The following is an 8200-nucleotide window of genomic DNA, read 5'->3' as shown; positions in this document are numbered from 1 at the left end:
CTCAAAGTGGCATGTGAGGGATTTTATCCTGAGAGCAACGGCGGGGGAACCCTTGAAAATTGGCGACAGTATCATCAGGATCCTGAAAGACATCCCATTTGAAATAAGACAAAGGAGAAAGAAATATAAAGATTTCATTCATTTTCTTCAAACAAATGCAATTAGCTACAGGTGGTTATATCCAGAGGGCGTAACCTTCAAACTTCAGGATAAAAAAGAAAAGATTGACTCTGTTTCCAAAGCACGGGACTTTTTGAGAATCCAGTTGGGTGAGCCAGAGGAGGTGGATAAAGAGGAGAAGGACAGTAAGTCCAGTGGCGAGGTGGACTCGGGGTATTCTGGAGAGGACTCTCTTTCTGAAAAAGGGGCGGCTGCCCCTGAAAGTCCATATAAACTGAGGAAAAGACAAGAAAAGAAAAAATGAAGGCTGAAGACTCTGAATTGTGCCTTTGAAAATATGGTTTTTAATAATGGGATGCTCTGGGGTTTCTCTCTAACAGTTAAATCTAAGTTTTAAAAGATATTTTAGCATGTCTGACTAAGTTCAAAAGATATTCGCGATTCAAGGAAAGATTTTGTACTTAAGCTGTTTTAATGATCTCCTTCTCTTGGGCTTTTAGTTAGTAGTGGTTATCTTTACTTTCTCCTTAATTGTAGTTCCCTTCCCATATTTCTTTGTAGTTTGTAATCCAATTAAGAAAGCAATAAAAAATCCCCTCTGGGGGGCCAAAAAAAGAAAGAAAGAAATTAAATTATGGAATTCACTCCCAGAGAAAGTAGTGATGCCCAAAGGCATAGACAGCTTTAAAGGGGGCTTGGGCGTAGGATCTCTTCGTGGCTTCTAGCCATGGAGGATATCTTTATGGCTCATAGCCATAGAGAATGAGGGGAACCGCCACATTCCGAGGGTGCACTAATCCTCTGAATCCCAGAGTCAGGAGGCAACATCAGGGGAAGGTCTCAGCCTCTCTGCCCTGGAACTGGTTGGCCCCTGTGTGAGAAGAGACGTTGGACTAGATGGATCGCTGGTCTGACCCCCCCCCCCCCAGGGCTGTTCCTTGGTTAATTTGAATGAAGAACTCATAGCAAAACATAGCCTGGCTATAGTAGGGGAATTTCTTTTTCCAAAGTTCACTTTTTAAAAGATGCAGCCACTGATTCCTCTTACTCTCTCTTTTTCCCTTTTAGAAGAGGAATGTCTCTTTCATTTCTCTTTGTAGAGAAATCAATGCACCCTTTTGTAACTTCAGTCCTTGCTGTCACTTTATGTTGTCATCCGCGGAAGGGTGGTGCTGTCGCAGGGGCCGGGACTGAAGTAAACCCCGACTGGGTGATTCAGATTTTGAGAAGAAATTCACAGCTAACTAAGAGGGGGATAAAACAATGTCCTCTGGTGCTTTTTAAAAATGCATCTCTACTTAAGACATGTTTTAAAAAAAAAAGTACCAGAGGACATGGAAGTAATATCTGAGTCGCCTGTGCTTGGAGCCCTCAGGAAAACACAGTTATATGGCTGGATTGTCCTGTGGGAGTTGCACACAGTCCTCTGCTCCCGTTTGAACTAAGACCAGCATATGCTGCATGGATATCAGCTGCATGAGCAGCATACAAAATGTGGGGCAGATTGTGCTCTCTATTTGTAGCTCAGCAATTCAGATGCACATTTTACCAAACAATGGATTGGGTTCAAGCAGCATTTTTCTCAATTTCAGCCAAGTATCCCCCTTACTACCAATGCTCCCTTTAATTCCCCACCCCCAAGCAGAGCAGTTCACATCCTGAGCAGAATATAACTGCTGTTATCTTAAAATGAGCAGTGGGCAGTGCAAGGCCATGTGTGGCTCCAGATTGCTGCTGAGCGGGGCTCCCTGTGTTAATGAGCGGCCGCTCATGCACACAGCTTAGAGGGAGCACTGCTGACCACATCCTCTGTCCCACATGGCTTTTGTCCACAGTGGTCCCAGAATGCCCAGTGTGTCTGCCTTTCTTACTGGGACTCAAGGTGGATTGCACAGAGTGCGTTAACAGAATCGACCCTATGAGACATCCAATAAACAAGCAAGAGGATTTGGATTGTAAAAACCTGGAAACAACCAAAAACCTCAAACAGAACTGAAGCAAAGCACAAGTATTAAGATGACACAAGAACCCAAGAACAAAAGAGGAGCCATGTTGGATCAGGCCAATGGCCTGTCCAGTCCAACGCTCTGTGTCACACAGTGGCCAAAACCCGGGTGCCCTCAGTAGGTCCCCCAGCGGGGCCAAAACTCCAGAGGCCCTCCCACTGTTGTCCCCCAAGCACCAAGGATACAGAGCAGCACTGCCCCACACAGTTAACTGATACAAAAATTACATAGGAGAATCCTACTTACAGCAACAGATGGTAGGAACTGCAGACCGTCATATAGACCGCAGTCTCTCAACCTTTACACAAGTATTGTTACAAACCCTTTAGTTACAATACAAGCCCTATTACCTGTGGAGAACAGCCCTCTTGAATAATCAGTTTTTCATAGTTGCAGAAAGCCAGGCCTCCTAAGGCAGAACATTCCACAAGGTGGGGTCCACAACAGAAATGGCAGGTGTATAGGCAATTGTTGATCTTGCCCATTTGCAGGTTGGCACCTGCACAACACTCTGCTTATGTGCGCAAAGCTGTCATGTTGGAGCATAGGGGGTCCCACAGATACGAGGGACCCAGGCCAAGAAGGGCTTCTTACTGAGACCGCAGCCAATAGAGTGACTGTAGGATGAGGCAATTGTTGATCTTAAGCTGTAGAGTCCTGTGAGCAAAAATTCTACTTTGTGAGCTACCGGCATTAAAGCTGTGAGCAGGTGATTTGGCTACTGCATAAATTAGTGTGTTCTGGAGCCATCCTTCCTGAGCTGAGACAAAAAATGTGTGAGCCGGAGGCTAAAAAACTGTGAGCTAGCTCACACTAACTCAGCTTAGAGGGAACACTGGATGCAAATAATACGCACGCTCCATCTAGTTTCTGATACTTGTCAGCTGTGGAGCTCTGCTTCAGCTGAAGAATATAAGTGGAGACCAATGTGTGCTTTTGAGGACAACGACGGTCCTGTCTTGGCACTCCCGCCTCCCTGCCCTTTCCCCATGCGATAGAGGTGCTGCTGAGGTTTTGGAGCCATCCTTAGTTAGATCTCTGTGTTTTTATTGTTTTGCTTGGTTTAAATCGGTTTTACTTGATATCTTATACGATCATGTTGCACACCATCCTGAGCTCAGTTCTATTGGGGAGGGTGGTTGATAAATGCAATAATTTAGCTGACTAAATAAATAATGTGCCGTGCATTACAGTAGTCTAGTCTTAGTGTTCTTATCACGTGGACCCAGGTGGCCAGATCCACCATGTCATGGTAAGAGGCCATCTTCTGGGCTAAAGGGAGTTGGGAAAAAGCCTGTTTTGTAGCTGCATTAACTTGCTTCTCTAGTAATAATGCCAGATCCAGTAATAATGCCAGATCCAGATCCCGCCAACCCAGAGAGGGAACACTGGATGCAAATAATACGCACGCTCCATCTAGTTTCTGATACTTGTCAGCTGTGGAGCTCTGCTTCAGCTGAAGAATATAAGTGGAGACCAATGTGTGCTTTTGAGGACAACGACGGTCCTGTCTTGGCACTCCCGCCTCCCTGCCCTTTCCCCATGCGATAGAGGTGCTGCTGAGGTTTTGGAGCCATCCTTAGTTAGATCTCTGTGTTTTTATTGTTTTGCTTGGTTTAAATCGGTTTTACTTGATATCTTATACGATCATGTTGCACACCATCCTGAGCTCAGTTCTATTGGGGAGGGTGGTTGATAAATGCAATAATTTAGCTGACTAAATAAATAATGTGCCGTGCATTACAGTAGTCTAGTCTTAGTGTTCTTATCACGTGGACCCAGGTGGCCAGATCCACCATGTCATGGTAAGAGGCCATCTTCTGGGCTAAAGGGAGTTGGGAAAAAGCCTGTTTTGTAGCTGCATTAACTTGCTTCTCTAGTAATAATGCCAGATCCAGTATAAGCCCAAGGCTCTTAACTGAGCCAGCAATGGGCAGCTGAGCCCCATAAAAAGTGGGGAGCACAAGGCCCTTCATGATCCTCGCCTTCCCAACCAGTATTCTCTCTTCCTCTCCAGGGTTCAGTTTCAATTTGTTCACTGGTAGCTATTTAACCACTGCAGCCAGGCCGCCATTTAGCACCTCTACAGCAGCACCAGGAGATTTGGAGAAAGATGTCCAGAACTAGGTATCATCACATCACTGATGACAGCCAATCCCAAAACTGCATATGGATTTCCAAAGGGTAGATGGAAAAATACGGAGGATAGAATTATGCCCTGTGAAAGATCATAGAATAAGTGCCACACGGATGATAACTGGTCTCCAATGGCTACCCTCTGAGTCCAGTCCACATGCAACGATTTGAAGCAGTCCAGGGCATTTTCCTGATACCTACTTCCACCTTTAAAAGCCACAAGAAGATGGCATGGCCTAAACTCAGACAAAGGTCATCAGCTAAAGCCAGCAGAGCTGTCTCTGCTCTATAGCCCAGCCTGAAGCCAGCCTGAAAAGGATCAAGAGCAGATGAGTTATCCAAGAAAACCCACTACTGCTCTCTCATTCACTTTGTCTAAAAAAGCCTAATTGGCTATATTATTTTTCTACGGGGATTTTATTTATTTTTTTTAGCCATGGACAGATAGCCACCTCTTTGAGTGGCCAAGGGAAGATGCCCTGGGTTCATGATTGACATATGATGGATGCTTGTTGGTGTGATCCTTGCATGATTTTAGCAGCCACAGTTTTAGCAGCTGGCATAGCCTTTTGGGGCGATCAAAGGCGACTCCTTTCCCCCCTTTTTTTCATGAGGGTAAAAGCTGGCTGGATCCAACTCAGTATATTTTTTTTATGAGGACCAATCTCACTAGCAGGGGATAAATCCTGTGTTTTACAACCAGAAACCTCCAGAGGCCTTGAAATTTCATGTTGGAGTATATTTCTGCAGTAGATATTTAAGACACACATGTTAAAATTTGTGTGTATGTGCCTATTCTTCTCTATGAAATCTTCAAAGTCCCCCCCCCCCCCTTCGAAATAGGTCTCAACTTTGTTCACTTATATCTGGTGGTTGTTGTTGCTATTATTATTTTTTTACTCCTACTATTTAATGTTATTTTGAAGTCGCTATTAGCCAGGATGCTATTTATAGAGAGCTGTTTTCAAATGTTCGCTGCTAAATCATTGATAATTGGATTTTAGTGTGAACTCTCAATCTGGATGCTAATAATTGAACTTGTAGCCATGGCAATGGCTGAACTCACCCTCCTCCTCTTGGTTTTCTAGCATTTCAGTTCCTGACATGAAAAGGCACCTTTATTTCTCCCCAAAGCAGTTTATCCAGCCTTGCTCGTGTCATTTAGCACCAGTCTAACTTTCATGGGTACATAAGGAGAGCGCCAGCAGTCAAATTAAATGTGCAGAGCTGAACATAATTCTAAATGTCACTATATACATGGACAGGGTTGCCAGTCTGGGTCGGGAAATTCCTGGTTAAAATTCCATACAGTCCACCCTCCAAATCTGTCATTTTCTCCCAGCGAACTGATTGTGGTAACCTGGAGATCAGATGCAATTCTGGGAGCTCTCCAGCCACCAGCTGGAGGTTGGCAACCCAAATATGGATGGGGGATTTGATGTCGTGATTTGAGAGCACTGGACTAGGTCTGGGGTGTCCTGGGCTCAAACACCTGTGCTCCACAAAACTTACCTTGAGCCAGATCCTCTCTCAGACTTTGTGGTGAGAACTGTGCCAAGGGGAGAACCACATCCAGAACCCCTCGGAAGAAGGCCATGGTCAAAATGCACTGGCTCATTTGGAAGCTGAGGAAGGCGGAGGTCCTCAGGCCTTTGATGCTCCTGTGCATGTCCACAGGAAGGACTCCACATGAATCTTTGACAAGAGCTAGATCCATGCTGTTTGAGGCATGCTCTTAGAGGGCCTGGAGTCCACTCTGAGATTGAGCCAGACCCCTATATCCTTTCGCTTAAAAAAGAAACAAAAAACCTTAGTTACATGACTACCGACATAATGTTGGCTGCAGGTCAGACTCCTCAGGTACACTTTTTAGGATGACAGGCCTGGAGGGTTTTCAGCAACATCTGTATCCACAGTGATCCCCAGCATTATGAAATGATAGACCTGCGTCTGCATAACAACGCCAGACTTCTCAGGTGGCCTCCCATCCAACTATTAACCAGGGCCGGCCCTGCTTAGCTTTCAAGATCTGATGAGATAAGGCTAGCCTGGGCCATGCAGGTCCAGACAAGAAACAAACAGAGGTGGCTTGCCATTTCCTGGCTCTCCCATCCAAATACTAACGAGGGCGGACCCTGCTTAGATTCTGACATCTGGCTAGCCTGAGTCATCCGGGTCAAGGCAAAAGACATTCAGAGGCAGTTTGCCCTTGCCTGCCTCGGCATAGCGACCCTGGACTTCTTTGGTGGTCTCCCTTCCAAGTACCAACCAGGGCCGGCCCTGCTTAGCTTCCAAGCTCTGACGAGATTGGGTTTCCCTGGACCATCCAGATCAGGGCATCACAGAACACACCATGGCAGACTTTTCAACTCAATATGCAATTTGTCTTCTCCCTGCCCTTGACAGAAATTGTGTCAAGAAATTGCCTCAGGAGAATACCGAAAACAGCAGGGGGAAAATGCTTAAGTTAATTTATGGAGAGTAGGACAATGAGGATGTTTCCTGAACTGCTTTAAAACTTTCTCAAAATAACACTGCAGCTGGGGACTGAGAGCTGAGGGCTGCTTTGCTCACCGCCTGGTAACCTTCTCATCGTTTCCTGAAGAAAAGAAGTTCTTCTTCACTGGACCTGCCTTTGTTTTGTGTCCCCCAATCCTTTTTCTCCCTCACAATCTGCACAGTTAGTGTAACATACTAAAATATTTCTATCATGCTCTCTTCTTCTTCTTCTTCCTCTTTTTCTTTGAAATAATTAATTTTTCTTCGCACGACTTGGCTGATAACATGTCATAATGTAAGTTGCCAAGTGCCAAATGACTCTGAGACTCATTCAGGCATTCAGAGCAAGAGAAAAACCATTCATCTAGATAAAATCTTGTCTGACAAGTCAAGCTGAAGGAATCTTGGTATAATTATATAGTGTTAATGAAGGCCATGTGTACAGACGGTTCTCACTATTAACCTCCGTGTTACTCTATCAAGAGTAATGTGGATCAGTCATTTTAAGTTAAAGCAAATAAGCAGCTATTAAACAAAACATTTTTTGCGTAAAATAGGGCTTTGTGATAGATTATCATAGTATCACCTTTGTTCATCTGGCATTATTCTGTTGCTGTTGGTCAAACACTCTTGGCAGGTTTATTTTAGATAATGACAGGCCTCCGGACATGTATGAAGGCCCAGCCAAAAGCAATCAATGTGGGTGGTTTTTTTCACTCCCAAGATCAACATAAAAACAGTTGTCAAGTAGGTGGCAAATCACAGCTCATGGCTGGTGGGCTACATTCAACATGGGGGTTCACAGTCTGCACAATACAGGTAGGAAACCAAAAGCAATTTGCTTATCCACTGGTTAAATGAACGTCAACTGTCTGAACAGTTTCCTTTAAGCTGCGAAATGGAACTGCAGCTGCCAAACATATTCCATTCACTGATAGGGTTCCCATTCCCCCGACGGGGGCGGGGATTTACCCGCTTTTGCAGCCCCTGATCTGCTGGCCCTGATCCGGCCAGTGGGGAGAACCCTGCCCCCAAAGTGCCTTGTGTGTGACAACCTGCCCGGCATGTTGGGCACGTTGCAGGGGAGATGTTGGATCATTTAAGGAAAAACCATAGACTTCTGGGTGATGTCATCACGGCGTGCGCACAAGGCGTGCACACTGAAGATCTCCAGGAGCAGGAACCCCCCCACTGCTAGCCAGGTAAGATTGGGACACCGGGGTCATAGTACCCATTTACAAGAAAGGCAACAAAAGGAACCCGAACAACTATAAACCAGTTAGTCTATTCAGTATAGTAAGCAAGCTATAAGCCAGGCAGCTGAAAGGAAAACTGTGTGAGTGGACTGAGCGCAATAAAATCCTAGGGGAGGAACAGGCTGGGTTTAGAACAGGCTGCTCTACCTTGGACCACTGTGTTGCCCTAGTTCATCTTATTAC

This window comes from Gekko japonicus, unplaced genomic scaffold, assembly GCF_001447785.1.
Source record: "Gekko japonicus isolate JY-2015 unplaced genomic scaffold, Gekko_japonicus_V1.1 scaffold799, whole genome shotgun sequence".
In the NCBI taxonomy this organism is placed as follows: domain Eukaryota; kingdom Metazoa; phylum Chordata; class Lepidosauria; order Squamata; family Gekkonidae; genus Gekko; species Gekko japonicus.
The sequence above is the reverse complement of the archived record's forward strand: the minus strand, read 5'-3'. Positions refer to the sequence as shown.